Source organism: Euprymna scolopes, chromosome 45 (genome assembly GCF_053919585.1).
Source record: "Euprymna scolopes isolate OS-2025 chromosome 45, ASM5391958v1, whole genome shotgun sequence".
NCBI classification, from domain to species: Eukaryota; Metazoa; Mollusca; class Cephalopoda; order Sepiida; family Sepiolidae; genus Euprymna; species Euprymna scolopes.
The window spans coordinates 48,404,489-48,422,652 of NC_136526.1; positions in this window are offsets into that span (position 1 = coordinate 48,404,489).

The window sequence follows — 18,164 nt, forward strand, 5'->3', positions numbered from 1 at the left end:
CCGTCTGCCTGCTTCCCTCCTGACTACAACTTGGATGTCTTCAAGTCCAACGTAAATTAATTCCTGATGAACCGCCCCCTTAAGTAGACACTTTAAATATCCACACTAACGTACTGTACTTACAATAACCCTTATCCCTGAGTGGCTTCTTAGCCTAGATAAGTGGTGACCACCTTGTAAAAACAAACAGTATAACTTTGCTGTTGTTGCTGTTTTCTCACTGACTTTGTACTTCAAATATGCTGCTTTGGCAATCTTAGCACCGTTTGTAAAATATGATCTTTGAAGTTGCTTGCTGATACATCATCAGTGCTCTCCATTTACAGACGCTGGCTTATGTTAATACAAATATCTTCCACATTAATTATTGTTGTCACAACTGATGACCGGGAGTATACTCAAGTAAATTTTGCTTTTGATTCAATTTATAAGTTACATGTTTGCATTATTATGCCCCCAAAGCAGGACAATTTCCAGTAAAGTTACTAAATACTGATTACAGAATTATTTTCTATGAACGCAACACTAGGTGTATCAGAATTTTTGTAGGAATTTTTGACACCCCTAACACGAAACTGCGAATAAAATATTTAAAAAATCGTAATTTCTCTTTTAAAAGTGGGCTGTTTAGTTTCTTTATGGATTATACTTCCAAAATAAACTATTAAAGTTCTATAAAAAGTAATAGAAATGATATATTTTTATTTTTTAAAAATCAGTTTAAAATAAAAAGTTTTTCTAAAATATAATATTCGGTTTATTGGAAAGAGTATAAAATTTCACATTTTTTAAGACACTGATTAACAATTTTTTTAAACATTGATTGACTAAATCTTTTTAAAACACTGATTGCCATAATTTTTTTTAAAATAATACCGATTGACATAATTTTTTAAAACACTGAGTGACATAAATTATTTGCTTTTTAAATGTATTATTTATGGAATGAGAAGAGACATAAATATAATGTTTTAAGATGTTATTAAAATAAATTTTCCTTGAATATGATGAATACGGTATCAAAAATTGGGTAAAGTTACTAAATAATGTATTGCGTAAGGTGTGTCAGAAACTTCGTGAAAATATTGAATAATTCCACCGCCTGTCTTTCCAAGCTTATAACTACTCGAAAAATGTAATTCAATCCCTAATTTTTTTTTCAATTAAAGTAGCAAGGACCAAGGTTTCATTAAAAACATAAAAAGAAAACAACGTGATTAAAAAAAAAGTTTTAAATTTCGGACTTTACAGGTAAATTTCTAAAAAAAACCACTTCTTTTTTGTTTTAAATTTGAATATATTACTTATTGATCTTTTATCTTCAATTTGTGATATATAAAACTTTGGTGAGCAAATTAATTATTTACTTTTTAATAGACATTTCAAAATGGGGGGCGTAAATTAATTTGACCCCCTGTCTTTCCAAGCTTATAACTACTCCAAAAATGTAATTCAACCCCGATTTTTTTTTCAATTAAAGGAGCAAGGACCAAGGTTTCATTTAAAAATAATAAACTAAAAAAAGTTTTAAACTCATGACTTTACAGATAAATTTCGAAAAAACACTTCTTTTTTTTTGTTTAAATTTGATTATATTATTTATTGATCTTTTATCTTCAATTTGTGATATATAAAACTTTGGTGAGTAAATTAATTATTTACTTTTTAATAGACATTTCAAAATGGGGGCGTCAGTTTTAAAAAACAACGTTTGTCTAAAATATTTTATTCGGTTTGGAAAGAGTATAAAATTTCACATTGACCCTAAAAATATCGTAAAAATTGAATGAATAGAAACATTTTGATAGATTTTTAAAGTTTAAAAATTGAAAAATACTGAACTCGTTAAATTCAATTAATTTCATTACTGTTTTTTAAAAATATTTCTATTACTTTTTATACAACTTTAATAGTTTATTTTGGAAGGATAATCCATAAAGAAAATAAACAACCCACTTTTAAAAGAGAAATTACGAGATTTTTATATTTTATTCACAGTTTCGTGTTAGGGGTGTCAAAAATGAATGCTAAAAGGAAATCAACAAAAGGCAAATGTCATTTGATTTTCTAATAACGTCAGTGTATCGTGTAACTATGCGAGTTTGAAGACATTTTCACATTTGCATGGATTACAGAAAACTCAATACAACCAGGACAATTGAGTGACATGTCAACACGCATAGCCTTGTTATTTAGTCATGTCTTCAAAGGGCAGAGATCTCTTTAATAATAAACCTGGTCAAGATTAAATTAGTTTGGAGGACATTTGTGGGATGAAAACATTCAATTCAACATGCAAAGATGAGAGAAAAAAATTGCCTAAAAATATGTACATTGTGCAGGGGGAAACATTGCCTAAAAACATGTACATTGTGCAGGGGGAAACATTGCCTAAAAATATGTACATTATATATATTATATATTATGCCAATCAGTGTTTAAAAATTATGTCAATTAGTGTTTAAAACATATGTCAATCAGTATTTAAGAACATTGCTGATTATTTAGATTTCCACTTATATAGGAAAGCAGAAATAAAGAAATACTTGTGCTTATAGTGTGATGGGGTCTGAAATCCAAGCATCTTTTTCAGTTTGGTAAAAGTTAGATCACCTGGTACTCGGCTAACAGTATCACAGCAAATAACATAGTTTCTTATGTTTTGTTTTAGTCCCTCTCTTATTAAAAGTCTAAAAAAAACACACTCCCGAATATTTTCTGTCATTATATTTTTTCTTTATTTGTGACTTTTGGAGAGGTTGTTGAGACTCCATCTCACGCTATCTTTCTAGCTCCCCACAAAAAAAATGACAGTTCAAAGCATTTTCGAGCAATTATTATTGGCAACAAATTGAAAAGATAGTAAAGAAATAAATATATAACAGATATTGTTTCATTAATATTTCTAATTATCTTTGTTTGAAAAAAAAAATCTGTTTTCTACTATTGTCAATTTCAATACCGTTTCATTATTATTATTATTATTATTATTATTATTATTATTATTATTATTATTATTATTATTATTATGTTTATCATTTTATTTATAAATTATGCGGAAGCGATTCAATAAAAAAAATCCAAACTGCTAAAAGTCATTTTTTTTTAATTCCTGTATTTAATAAAAAAATTATTTAATAAAAAATATTGTTTTCTAATATTGTGTTCGAACATGTTTTCCCTTACATATACACACCCACATGTATGCACGCACATATGCACACACACACACGCATATACACAGCCTCATACACACACTCACATTCATGCACACACACACACACACCCGAGCTGTGACGTCACCTCCTTTAAAGTGAAAGCCAGATATGCGCACCCAGAACACTAACTCCAGTATAAAAGTCAACAAAACCTGTTAACTTCCCTTTTTTCATCCGGACCAGCGTTCAAGCTGCTTAGTCGACGAACCGACCGCGTGCTCTAACGCCACTCTATCTCCCCTTCGCTTTGGTCCATCGACACAGACATGTGCGCGACGCTCTACTGAGTTTAACACTTTCTTTCTACAGACCGGCTTGCTATTCGCGTTTCTCTATTGCATCCCCCCTTTCCTTCCACACGCGTAGTAGTCGACGGCTGAATGAACACGTGTACACCCAAGACTTTCATTTCTCAACAGAAAATAAACAACATGTTTATTTTATTCCAGCATTTGAGTTTTTTCTTTCCTACATTCAATTCGTTTCATTATTTTTTCTTGTAGCGAGTTAGAGTATTTCATATCCTGGTCCGCAACAATTGTCAATTTCAATATTTCATTGTATTTATAAAATGACGCCAATTTCTCTATTTAATCAAGTGGCATTCTTACTACTGGTGTAACCACAGGTATCGAGAGAGTAGGCCAGTGAACATGACAGTGTGACGTTATTTCCTGATCAACATGTAGGTACAGAAAGTTTCCGGTGTTTAACCACGTGGCCATAAAACATATTTTTCGTTGCCTTAGATTGTACATGTTTTTTTTTTTTTATTCTACTAGAATAATTTTGGATAATTATATAACTGCAATTATTATAATAATTGAACATTGGGATGATTTTAATCTAACAAAATATAACAGTAAGTGAACTTGTTTTTGAATTTTTATATTTATCAAAGAAAGTCGAATATTTCATTTTATTTATTTTTTAACTGCAAAACGATTTTTATATGAGAATATTTTTCAGTTCGTTCTTTTAATAATAAATAAAACTTTTCATTGAGTATTTCCAAATATTTTAAAGTTAGAAGCATTTTTCACGACTGTTTTTTTTTTTTTTAATTTTTTAACTAAAACAATTGATAAATTCAATATTTTAGCACCGGGCGTAATTTATTTCTTTGAAATAAATTTAAAATTTAAAAGTTTTTGTTTGTTTGTTTTATAAAATTTTATCTGTAAATAATTTACATGACTGAAATGGGAAATGAAAGAGGAAATTTTCTATTATCTCGAACACATTCACTTTATTCTTTAAATTCTTTATTCTCTCAAGCACTTTATTCATATGAAAACAAATTCATCTTAAAAACTCATTAACTAATCAGTTTTAATTAAAGTTTTGATATGAACTAAAAATAAAGAGTACATTAAATTTTAGTTAACATATTTTCTTTTTTTGTTTATCTTATAAATAAATATTGTTTGGTATTTGTGCCGTGTACTTACTGTGCTGAAATAATAACGTTATTTAGAAAGTCATTCTTAATAGGGAGAGGCTTTCTAAATATGCTGCACTTTCACCTAACAATTTGATGAAAAAAGGGATACCATAAAATTTAACTTGAAAATCCTATCTAAAATATAGCATGGTGCAATGGTGCATACACTGTACAAGCACTATTATTATTATTATTATTATTATTATTATTATTATTATTATTATTATTATAACAACGATAATAATAATAATAATAAAGGTACTTCATGGGCAATGTGGACCCTGCATAAACGGATTTTAATTTAATGTTGGCTCTCTAAAAAGCACATACGTAAAAGGTTTTCATTGGTTTATTTAATCGTGAAAACTTTTTTGAAGGTACTATATGAGGCATAAAAAAGTGGCCAAAAGCATTATGTGAATAAGTATGAAAAAATAAATGTAACAAAAAGTACAAATATTTAGTGTGGGAAATATAATAATAAAAATAAATTAAAATGAAATGAAAATATAATAAAAACAAGTACGAAATAAAAGTATGAATCAATAAAAAAATAAAAAATAAATAAAATCGAAAAATAAAATAAATACACGCTCGCTTAAAAAAATTAAAACCCATTTAAGTAGGGTCCATGTTCCCCGTGAAGTGTCAAAAACAAAAACACTGATGGCCTCGATTGGCGCCACAGTGTGGCGCCGCCACACCAACTAATTGTGAAGAGTCAGGGAGTATGGAAAGTCCGAGGTGGGGGAGTACTAACCAGAGCTCTACTGGAAGTGTGCAGTTCACATTATAGTATGATTGTCTTTTAGTAGTTATGTGACCTTCATTTCCAACAAGCTGTGATGGGTCAGGGAGGACGGAAAGTCCGAGGTGGAAGAGTACTAACCAGATCACTGGAAATGTGCAGTTCAGACTATAGCAGAGTATAGAATTCGTAACCATGTAACTGATGACAATACGCTACACATTTTGATGAAAAACACGAGGAAAAAATGAACATGGAAGAACAGAAAACCAAAAATTTAAACGTAATTTCTGTATTAAAAGTAATAGTTATTGAAATATTTCAACATATGATCTTGTGGGGGAAAATCCAGCTCCCCAATAAGGGGCACTCTGGATAGGAACAAAAATAAAAATTGTCTCAGTTATGAAGGATTTCTCCTTCATCGGCTGAGGACAGAAAAAGTGAATCGTAGGATCAGAAAAGAAACTAATACACTATGATCTTGTCCTGAAGGCCAAGAATTGTTTGTGTTTCACGTTTCTTTAATTGTTTGTTCCCTAAATTCATCATTCAGTTTTATGAGTATTAGATTGTATATTGCTTTAAAATTATGTAATTTTACATAGATAATATTTCTATTTTATATTGAATAAAGTTCAGTTTTATTATTAATTGAATTGGGTTCCTTTGTTTTCTTTTTTTTTAACATGTTTTAATGCTCTTTTTAAAAATGCCATCATATAGTATCGACAGTAAGAGTTTGACAAATCTTATCTACATTGTCTGCAGGCATTTTTCAGTTAACAGGCATTCTATATCTCTGTGGCCGTGGTGTAACACGACTTATGCCGCATTTTCGTCTTCATATTTTAGTGTCCTTAAACTGCAAGAGGGCCAAACAGATATCATAAAACTTTAAACTTGAAAATGCTATTTAAAAAAATATCGCGGATCAATAAATGCATTAGCGTCGACATTTTTTAAATAAGAAAAATAGAAATAATATTACTTTTCATTCCAGAAAAATAAATCCCAAAACCAAAAACACACACACACACACACACACACACACACGCAAAAAAAAAAAAAAAAAAAAACATCGCGCAAAGATTCCTCCATGTTCATTTGAAAATTTGGTCGATTTGTTAAGATTTCTTTTTGTTTTTGTGTTAAGAAATAAAATTGCTAAAATATACGAAATAAAATTTCTGAAAATATAAATAAAATTTATGTAAATATGAATAAAATTTATGACAATATAAATAAAATTTATGTAAATATAAATAAAATTTATGACAATATAAATAAAATTTATGACAATATAAATAACATTTACCACAATATAAAAGATCACACAAATTAAAACAATTTAAAGTTTGTTTGTTTTTTTTTTCAAATTGTCTGCAAAGCATAAAACGAATGTGAATCATACTTACGCGATGTAATAAATATTTCATTGCTTGTGTCAAAAAGTTTGTTCATTAATTAAGTGTGCACATTGTTTCGTTGTCAAAACTATTAGCGTCATAGATGTAAACTAAATATGTACTCCTTCATCAGATTTTGTTTCGTTAGGCCTAACAATATTTTAGTGCTGGTAGAGGACTAGGATATATAAATCCTAATCCCGTTACAAAAGAAAATAATGAAACGAATGGAATTGAAGGAAACAAAGACTCAATTGATGGATAAGATAAACGTGTCGTTTATTTACTGTTGAAAGAATGGATGTTTTAGATATAACACGTGTTCATGTCCGCGCGGATGTAACCATCGTTTGTTGCAGGACTGGTGGGTGGTGTAGAAAAAAAAGGAAATGTGTGTTCATCTCACTATCGTTTGTTCGCTCGTGGGAAGAGAAGTGAGTAATATAGTAGAAATGAGAATGATAGTCCAGCGTGTAGACAAAGACAAAGAATAGAGAGTTAACATCAGTTTAACTGTGCGCCATGTTAGCCGTTAAAGTAGTTAGGTAGGATGGAGGAGTGTAGGTTAGTCTCACTTAGTGCTAAGATATCCGGGATGTTTGTTAGGAGAAAGGCTTCAACATCATTTAATGCACAAAATCATGAAATTTGGTCTATAGACTATTGTCATTTGTTTATATATATATATATATATATATATATATATATATATATATATATATATATATGTTATAGAAAGTCAGAAAAGCATTGGGAATGTTGGTTTCAAATCTGATAAAAAGTGAGCTAGTCTATGGTCCATTATATCAGACCTGTCTCTATTTGTATCTGTTCTCATTGGAAATGGTGTCTGCACAGTGTTCACCATTTTCGGTGATAACATATAAACACAGGCAGAGGAGAGTCTGATATAATCAATTGTAGACTTTTGGATCGGATCTGAACAGACGATATGATTTTTCTGACCTTCTGTAACATATTTAAATAAATATTATGTTCTTATATCGAATTCAGTGTTTTACGTTGCAAGTGAAAGTCACATGTGCGAATGATTTTTCAAAATCGCGACTAGAAATAATCAAATGCGATTGTGTTTTCTTTCATCGACAATCTTCCAAAGCTCATTACTGAGTGAAAATGTCTTTTCAACCTTTATTTTTTTAATAAAATAAGCAAAGTCAAATTATTTAAACAATAAAAGGGTTAATAGAAAATAAAATACTTTTTTTTAACGAAGGTTGTTTAAGAAAACGTCTGAAGAAATTCAAATCTCTGGCACAAGTAGTAGATAGAGAGAGAAAGAGTGTACGTACTGTCTGTTGTACTAAATGGCGTGAGGTATGCGCGTGTAAGCGCCTGCCGAAACGGTGGCGGCTGGTGCGCTGACCACTCACCACAGAGGCTAGTCTGAAAAGGGAGAAGCCACTTATTGCTCTTGCTTTTATAGGTGTTTCAAAGCATTTTATCACATTTTATATACTCGCTAGATTATTATATCTACGATTTACAAATGGAGGTGACGTCTCTCTTTTATTTGAGCAACTTTTATGCACTATTTTTGCGCTACTTTTTACTCTCCGCATGTTTGTTTGGCTTTTCTGTATATAAGCGAAACTGAATCCGGAGCAAATGTCTCTCCCTTTCACTGGGACGTCCAGAAAGCAATGAGCTTTGATCAATACGGGCAAAACCCATCATATCAGACAATTGCTATTTATTGATTTGGACACTCCCTTTTTTATAGGGAGATGATTTCCCCAACATCTTGGCGGGAAACAAACAAATACGCAGAAACTGGCTTGCAGCCAATGTTTAATGTGGGATTTCATTCCCCTATAGCCTGATGTTTGACCTCGTTAAACTTACACACCTGTCACTTATCTTTTTAATCGTTGAATTAAAACCATTCTCATTTCTGCTGCCCCCCATAGCATCGCGGTAAGTTATCAGGCTATCACTTTTTTTTCTGCCTTTGCCTAAGGCTTCAGGTTTGAGCCTACATACCTACCAATTGTTTTTTCTTTTACGCCTCCAAACACCCGGGGAATACCGGGCATCCCTGCTACTCTCTATATATAAAATGCAAAAGTGGCATGCCCCTTTTTGTATGACCAGCAAAGGGCTTACCATGTCTTAGAAATTTTTATCTACCCCCTAGATCATAATATCTATGATTTGCAAAGGGACATTGTATCTACATTTATTTTGATAAACTTTTATAACATTCATGCTATTCCATTGTGTCGCGTGTTTTTTCGGCATTTTAGTATAAATAAAATCAAACAAATGGAGCGAAGGCAATTCCTCGCCTCTCCCGTCAGTTAAGTGCAAGATTTCATTTCCCTATGGCCTGATGTTTGACCTCATTAAATTTACGCCCTTGTGTCCACTCATTCATTTAACTTTTTAATCATTTTATTTCAACATCTCAGTTTCTTAGAATCGTGGTAAGATGTCAGGCTTTTTTTGCCATTGCCTCAAGGCTTCCGGTTTGAGTCTACCTACTTACCAAAACATTTTTTACACCTCCAAATACCCAGGCAACACCGGGCATCCCCGCTAGTCTCTAATATAAAAGTGAAAATATGTGTGTGTGTGTGTGTGTGTGTGCATTTATTTTATGTCCAGCAAAAACATTTTTTCGGGGGGGGGGGGTAGGCGCTCGGGAGGGAGTCACTAATTCTTATAACATTTTATATACTTTCTAGTTTATGATATCTCCGATTTACGAAACGAGGTCGTCTATATCCTTTATTTGAGTGCATTTTATGTTATGTTCACAGATGTTTGACCTACAAAACTACCTGTTAACGTTTGTTTAATCACCTATTTTTTTAAACGTTTAATTTCAACTATTATCACTTCTCTACTCTCATAGCGTCATGGTAAGTTATCAGGCTATTTGCCTCAAGGCTTTGGGTTCGAGCCTTCCTCCCTACCAAAACTATTTTTTTCTTTTTCACCTACAAACACCTGGGCAACGCCGGGCAGCCTGCTTGTCTATAATATAAATCTCACCTGTCTGTTTAAATGTATTTATGTATGTGTGTATGTTTGTATGTCTGTCTAAAACTTTCGACAGAGGCGACGAATTTTCACAAGATCTGTATTGTTTTGAAGATCAATCATTCGGATAACAAATATTGAAAAATTGGCTAAAAACATTAATTCTTTCACCCTTAACTCGACACTTTTCTACAAGGAAAGTAATCCTCTCTTTTGGATTGACTAACCTTAATTTAAACCTTTGCCACTTCCGGTTTGGCGATGGATATAATGGCAAATACGTCGCATTTTTTAAAAAAAATTTGCGTTCTTTTCCTTCTTCGTGGTACATGTTTGAGCCTGCCTGCTTACTACCACTTTAATTTTTTTTTGTTTTTGCTCACCACACACCTCTAACATCCCAGGCAATGCCGGGTACCCATACTAGTAAAGAATAAAAAAAATGCTGACAAGTTTATTACCATAATTGCTGTTGCAAATTATATTCTTAAACCATCCTCCCACTGGATGAACTTGTCTGTCAGATTTTGTTTCGTTAACATAGTACAAAATAGATTTAATCTTTGCATCTTTCCTCATCACACACAAAAAAAGTAAAACGTCATTAAACGGATATACACATTTTTGTCATCACATTATGTGTAGGCAACTAAACTACGGTTTACCAAGCTTTTTTTACATGAGAAAACTTGTTGCATTTTCATTTATTTTTATGCAAAATAAACATTTTTACATGAGAAAAAGTGTTATCTTTTCATTCATACAACAGCATACAAAAATTGTGTTAATTTATATAACGTTGACATGAAAAATCTTGCGATTTTTAACTTTTAAATTCAGATGAACACATCTCAGTTCAAACAATACTTTATTGATAAAAAATAAACACTATCAGAATCAACACGTTTTTGGCAATGCAACACATATGTATTTATGTCAATAATGTAAGGATCTTGCGTTCTAGTTGTGACGACAGCATTTTTGATATCACTGAAATTTTTAAAGCATTTTTCACGCAGAAAGTTGTTGAGGTGCTTGACATTGTACTCGGTAGGTAAGAGGTCTGAAGAGTATGGCAGATGAGGTAGAGTTTCATAGCCCAAGTCGTTATAACTTTTGCATGGACATCTTAGCAACAAGCGGTTGTCCGTTATCATGAAGGAGAATTGGGTCTTTACTGTTGACTAATGCTGGGTGTTGTTGTCGAAGTTTCTTATGCATTTCATCATTTTATTGACAGTACTTCTCTGCAGACCACCAACAGTCGGCATGGCCTTCTTTTAGTGCAACTCTGGTTTCAGGAAATGTCGTGGAGTTTCGTCGGTGTCTAACCTCTGAGCTGAGCATCTAAGGTTGTTGTAAAGAACTCACTTTTCATCGCAACGGCAAGTTTTTTTGTTTTTTTTTTGCCTTTTCAATCTCTCAAAACTAGTTAGAAATCATTATATACACTACATCTAATTCAGAAGCAATTTCCGGAACCGTTGTGTGTAGATTGGCTTCAGCCAAGGCGTTTATTAATCATTGTCAGCATCCAATAGCTGAGTAGCGCTCATCATCTTCAAGACTCCTGTCGCGGCTTGGCCGCTAACAACAACAACAACAACAACGACAGCACAACAGACGACCAGCCATTAACAGCCTCCGCCGAAATCAGCAGTAGCAAGTAAACAACAACAACAACAGCACTACAGACGACCAGCCATTAACAGCCTCCGCCAAAATCAGCAGTAGCAAGTAAACAACGACAACAACAACAGCACAACAGACGACCAGCCATTGACGGCCTTCGCCGAAATCAGCAGTAGCAGTAATGTCGGCGGCCGTCACGTGATTCCAGAGCCCCGTTGTAGAAAAGAAATTTAAAAAAGACATCTTTTTTACAACAAAAACAAAAACAACAAACTTTAATTTCCTGGAAAAACTTCGTGAAATACAAACAACGAACTCCTTCAGCATCGACTGTTTGTAAAGAACACATCCGAGAATTAATATTAACTGTTGTTTTCTTCCTTGTCCTTGTGTCTGATGTTTATTTAGTTGCACGGTCAGTTGGCTAACCACCTTCAGGCCTCCCCGCAACAAGTGGTGACCCCGACGTGATCTACAGACACAGGCTTGGAAAAACAGTCAGGCAGAGAAGATGGCAGAAAGCACAGAGCCGGAGATTAACCTTTCTGCCCCGCTGGTCCAGTTACCACCTTACAACCCAGTGAACCCCAGGAGTTGGTTCATCCAGCTCGAAGCAATTTTTGCAGCCCGGAGGGTCGTTCGCCAGGACTTGAAGTACGCCTCAGTGGTGCAGGCACTACCTCCATCTATGGTAGAAGAAGTAGAGGACATCCTCCTCAACACACCAGAGCAACTCCCATATACCTGCCTAAAGGAAGCAATCCTCAAGCGAACCGGCCGTTCAGACGAGGATCTCATCAGAGACCTATTTTCAAATGTGACTCTCGGGGACAGAACCCCATCCCAGCTCCTACGACTGATGAAGAGCTGACTCGGCAACAACAGCATGGCAGAGCCCATTCTCCGCGGTCTTTGGATGGATCGGCTTCCGCAAAACATTACCCAGGTCCTGGCACTGGTACCCGTAGAGACGCCCCTGGAAATAGTGGCAGACTCGGCCGACAAAGTATACTCACAGGCCCACCAACGGATACATCATGTCGAGAGTGACCCCGGGCACCACTCACGACGATTGGAAGACGAACTGACTCAACTGCGAGCAGAGCTGAGAGAGCTCAAACTCTCCCTACGCCAGAGACAACGTAGCCCAACACCCCACACCCGGAACCGAAGCCGTACCCGCACCCCAAGCCGAGGACAAAGGGACCTCCCAGGCACATGTTGGTACCACCAATCCTTCGGCGACCGGGCCCGAAAATGCCAACCTCCCTGCAATTACAATAAGGCCCAGGGAAACGAATAAACTGACAGACAGCGACGACTACTCCTGTCGGAGCACATCCACACAGTCGTCTTTTCTATGTGTGGGACCGTAATAACGGTCTCAAATTCTTAGTGGACACCGGCGCCGCTATCAGTGTTATACCACCCACCAACAGACCCACCCTGAAACCCACCTCCTTTCAACTTCGAGCAGCAAATGGATCAACCATACAAACCTTCGGCAACAAGGAACTCACCCTCAACCTCAACCTCAGGCGGGACTTCAAATGGTCATTTACATTGGCCGATGTGAAAACACCATTACTTGGTGCCGATTTCTTGGCCCACTACAACCTGTCCGTCCACATGAGGACAAGGACCCTGTCTGACGGCGTGACCTTGATAAAAATCATAGGAACCCCTTCAAGCCTCAACACGACGGGAATCAGCGTGGCAACACAACACGATCCACGGTACGCAACCATCCTGCACCAGTACAAGGACCTAACTCAGCCCATTAAATCTACCGATGCAGGGGAACACCAGACGCAACACCACATTAAGACGACCGGACAACCAGCATTTTCCCGACCCAGAAGACTACCTCCACACAAACTAGCTTACGCCAAGAAAGCATTTGAAGAGATGTTGGCGGACAACACCATCCGCCCATCGGACAGCCCATATGCTTCACCACTGCACCTGGTACCCAAACCGAATGGCGAGTTCCGTATATGCGTGGACTATCGGAAACTAAATTCATCCACGGTCCCCGACCGGTACCCCGTTCCTCACATCCATGACTTCGCCGCCGGCCTACAGGGAGCTAGAATTTTTTTAAAAATAGACCTGACTAAGGCCTACTATCAGGTCCCAGTGGCCCCGGAGGACATCCCAAAGACAGCAGTGACAACTCCCTTTGGACTTTTTGAGTTTACCAAAATGCCTTTCGGATTACGCAACGCAGCCCAAACATTTCAGAGACTCATAGACGAAGTCTTGCGTGGACTACCTTACGTCTATGCTTACATTGACGACATCCTGGTGGCTAGCAGAGATGCTGACCTACACGAGAAACATCTGGATGAAGTGTTCCGCCGCCTAGCACATTACGGCCTCCGGATCAACCCAGACAAATGTGAATTCGGAGCACTCCACATTGACTTTTTAGGCCATCACACCGACGCTCGTGGAATCACCCCTCTGCCAGAGAAAGTGGAAGCTATCCAGAATTTTCCGGTACCCACATCAATCAAGCAGCTGCGACGTTTCCTGGGAATGATAAATTTTTACCGGAGATTCATCCCAGGATGCTCAAGTCTCCTCACCCCTCTGACGAATATCATACAGAGGAAAAACAAACCCATCTCTCTGGAAGGCGACCAGCTGAAGTCCTTCCACACAGCAAAAGCATCACTGGCTAACTTCACGAAATTAGCACACCTTGACCAGGACGTCCAAACGCGGATATTCCTCACGACAGATGCTTCAGACACTGGAGTCGGGGCCGTGGTAGAACAAGAGATCGATAATCAGCGAAGACCAATCGCATTCTTCTCAGCTAAATTATCGTCGGCCCAGTCGAGGTACAGCACCTTCTCAAAAGAACTCCTGGCAATATACCTTGCCATCAAACACTTCCGGCACCTATTGGAAGGAAGACATTTCACGGTTCTTACAGATCACAAACCGTTAACAACCTCCTTGTCAAACAACTCTGACAAGTATTCGACACGCAAAATCAGGCATTTGGACTACATTTCGCAGTTCACGTCCGATATCCAATACGTGAAAGGAAGAGACAATGCTGTTGCCGACGCCCTATCCCGCTCTGACGTCAACTCTATTGAAGATGGCCCACTCAGCCAAGAGATGATAGCAACAGCTCAGGGATCCAACACAACCCTCCCTGAGGCCTTAGAAAACACATCTCTGCGACTAAAGGAATTTCCGGCACCGTTCAGCAGTAAGACCTTGTACTGCGACACAAAGTTGAGCAATCCCAGGCCCTACGTACCACCGGCACTGAGGAAACAAATCTTCGACCACTTTCATGGATTATCACACCCCAGCAAACGGCAACCGTTAAACTTATCGCTGACCGTTTCGTCTGGCCTAACATGAAATTCGATGTCCGGAACTGGGTAGCGACTTGCCTTGAGTGTCAGAAATGCAAGGTCCAACGACACACGAAATCTCCACCAGGCACATTCAACAACCCTGACGCACGGTTTAGCCATATTCATGTCGACATCATCGGACCTCTCCCGATGTGCCAGGATTTTCAATACCTCCTCACCATAGTCGACTGATTCTCCAGATGGCCAGTAGCAGTACCCATCAGTGACACCTCTGCTAACACTGTAGCAAAGACAGTACTGCGAGAATGGATAGCAATCTTCGGCATACCCGGTATCATTACCACAGACCGAGGTGCGCAGTTCCAATCCTCACTTTTCCAGGGATTTACGCAGATGCTCGGCGTTAAACATATAAAAACCACCGCCTATCATCCATGCGCCAACGGTCTCGTCGAACGATTTCATCGAACACTCAAAGTTTCTCTATCTACGAAACACCCCACTAACAACTGGGTAGATGAACTCCCCCTAATACTCCTATCTATCCGGAACTCCCTCAAAGAGAATTTGGAATGTTCACCAGCGGAAATAGTATTTGGCACACCACTCTCCTTGCCCGGTCAATTTTTTGATGATACGAAGCTTGACCTCACTGCTACAAACTCCTTCACCCAAGAACTACACCATAAAATGGCCCAGTTAAAGTACTCACCGCCAAGGCAACCCACACCAAACACCCACGTTCCACAACAGCTCCGGGATTGCGAGTTTATCTTCATCCGTAATGACGCGGTCAAGAAGCCCCTGACACCGACATACCAGGGTCCCTTTAGAGTCCAGAAACGCTCGGACAAGCACCTCACCATCGAGCGAGGAAATCGAACAGACACCGTCTCGATCGATAGAGTGAAACCTGCTCGACTAGAGAAGTCCATACACGAGTCTGAACGCAGCTTAATCCATAGAGATCCCCCACCTGCACCAGAAAGCATCCGGATACAACCCGCTCCACCAGAGCCAGCAGCGGATCGTGAAGCACACACCATTCCACCAAGAAAAACCCGTGTAGGAAGGAAGGTCACCTTCCCAGAAAAATACAAATCCTACATTTACTTTAATTGATAACGATCAATTATCCAGGGAGGGGGCCTTGTCGCGGCTTGGCCGCTAACAACAACAACAACAACAACGACAGCACAACAGACGACCAGCCATTAACAGCCTCCGCCGAAATCACCAGTAGCAAGTAAACAACAACAACAACAGCACTACAGACGACCAGCCATTAACAGCCTCCGCCGAAATCAGCAGTAGCAAGTAAACAACAACAACAGCACAACAGACGACCAGCCATTGACGGCCTTCGCCGAAATCAGCAGTAGCAGTAATGTCGGCGGCCGTCACATGATTCCAGAGCCCCGTTGTAGAAAAGAAATTTAAAAAAGACATCTTTTTTACAACAAAAACAAAAACAACAAACTTTAATTTCCTGGAAAAACTTTGTGAAATACAAACAACGAACTCCTTCAGCATCGACTGTTTGTAAAGAACACATCCGAGAATTAATATTAACTGTTGTTTTCTTCCTTGTCCTTGTGTCTGATGTTTATTTAGTTGCACGGTCAGTTGGCTAACCACCTTCAGGCCTCCCCGCAACACTCCCATCATGGTCACAAAATTTCTTAAACCACCATTGTGCTTTGCATTCAGTAATAGTTTCTGTGCTGAATGCTTTGTTTATATCGCCAGCTGTTTCAGCAGCTTTTAGGCCTAGCTTGAATCAAAATAAAAAAAATATGCGAAATTCCTTTTTTCCATCTTGTATTTAACGTCCTGAAAATGAAGACATAATTGTATTAAACAATTGTAATTTAAATGATTAGATAGAGTGAAAAACGCTTTCTAAAATAATATATAAAGTAAAGGTATTATAGCAAAAACTTATTTGAAAATACATCATTTGAAATCAAAATTAAGAATTCCGCAGGAACCTTTTGTCCACCTAATACTAATTACAACAGGCCACGTAAGTACGTAATAATGTTTTCACCTGAAATACGTCAATTTAAAACATAAACACTGTTATCGAGTGACTAAGGTCTCTCTGTACAGGTGTTTGTCAGAACAACCTGGGATGAGAATACTTTTCCCTAGATGTAAACCCTGACTAAATATTCAAAATCACATAGTATTCATTGCTCAAATAAGATCTCCTCACTATGGCTAACTTACATTAGCTTTTATGAGGAATAGTGCACCTTCTCCAAATGATGTTACCTCAAGTAATAGCACAAAGCTGAATACTCCACCAGACTAGATAAATTCTTGTCCTGGAATACAGTAAGACAAAGAGACCAAAATAAAAGATATACTGCAAAAAATGAAAATGGTTAATTGGGGAGAGAAACTTATGTTCTCAATTTCTTTACTAACTCAGTGTTTGAAAAATAAAGAACTTTAATGGAACATTCGAATATCTATGTATCTCATATAGAGTTCAAGTGTTAGCCCCACGTCGTGGGACGCTTGATTTCTGAGAAGTTCGATTGAAGTAAAATAAAACAAAAAATGAAAAATATTTAAATGTTTATATATTTGCGCACACACACTTTGTTATTTCTTTAATAATTTAAATGTTTAATTTGGTTTCTTTTTTTTTGGGGGGGGGGTTAAAATTTGGCGACAATTATCCATTTGACCTTTTTAGCCTTTTTTCTTTAAAGATTTTGCTTCAAATATTTTTATGGTCTGTCAACTCTGTGGACGACGTGCTTTTGTAAAGAGGCCCCAAAACTGAGTTAACCTTCAGCGTCATTTTTATTTACGTTTCTGAAAAGACGTCTTTTTTTTTTTTTTTTTTTTTTTTGTATTCCTCTCAGTTTTAGCTTTGTCGATGATCAATTAATCTGTGTTTAAAACATAATATACCTCCGCGTTTTGATTGTCAATGAGAGTTTATTGCAGCCGTCTCGCAATTACGACCGGCAAAGTCGAAAGTAAGTTCCACAACTCTACAAGGGCCACATCAGTAGTTTACACCATCAAATCACGTGTTATTTTGTTAAGAAAATTATATTGAACGAATTTGACGTAAACATTTGATTTAATAAAGTAAACGATCAAAATATAATTTTTATATATTTATAACTATTTATTTAACAGAAAAACGAAACAATTTCTAGAAAGTGTATTATTGTTTTAACAAAAAAAAAAACGAAAAAAAAACGAACAAAACAAAATAAAATCTGAAGTAATGAAACAGTAACACGTAACAATATTAATTCCCCCTCTTTTCCTTAATTTCTGCGATTGTTAACACGTAGTCAAAAATACCAGTTTTCAGATTTCAGATTTATAAATCAC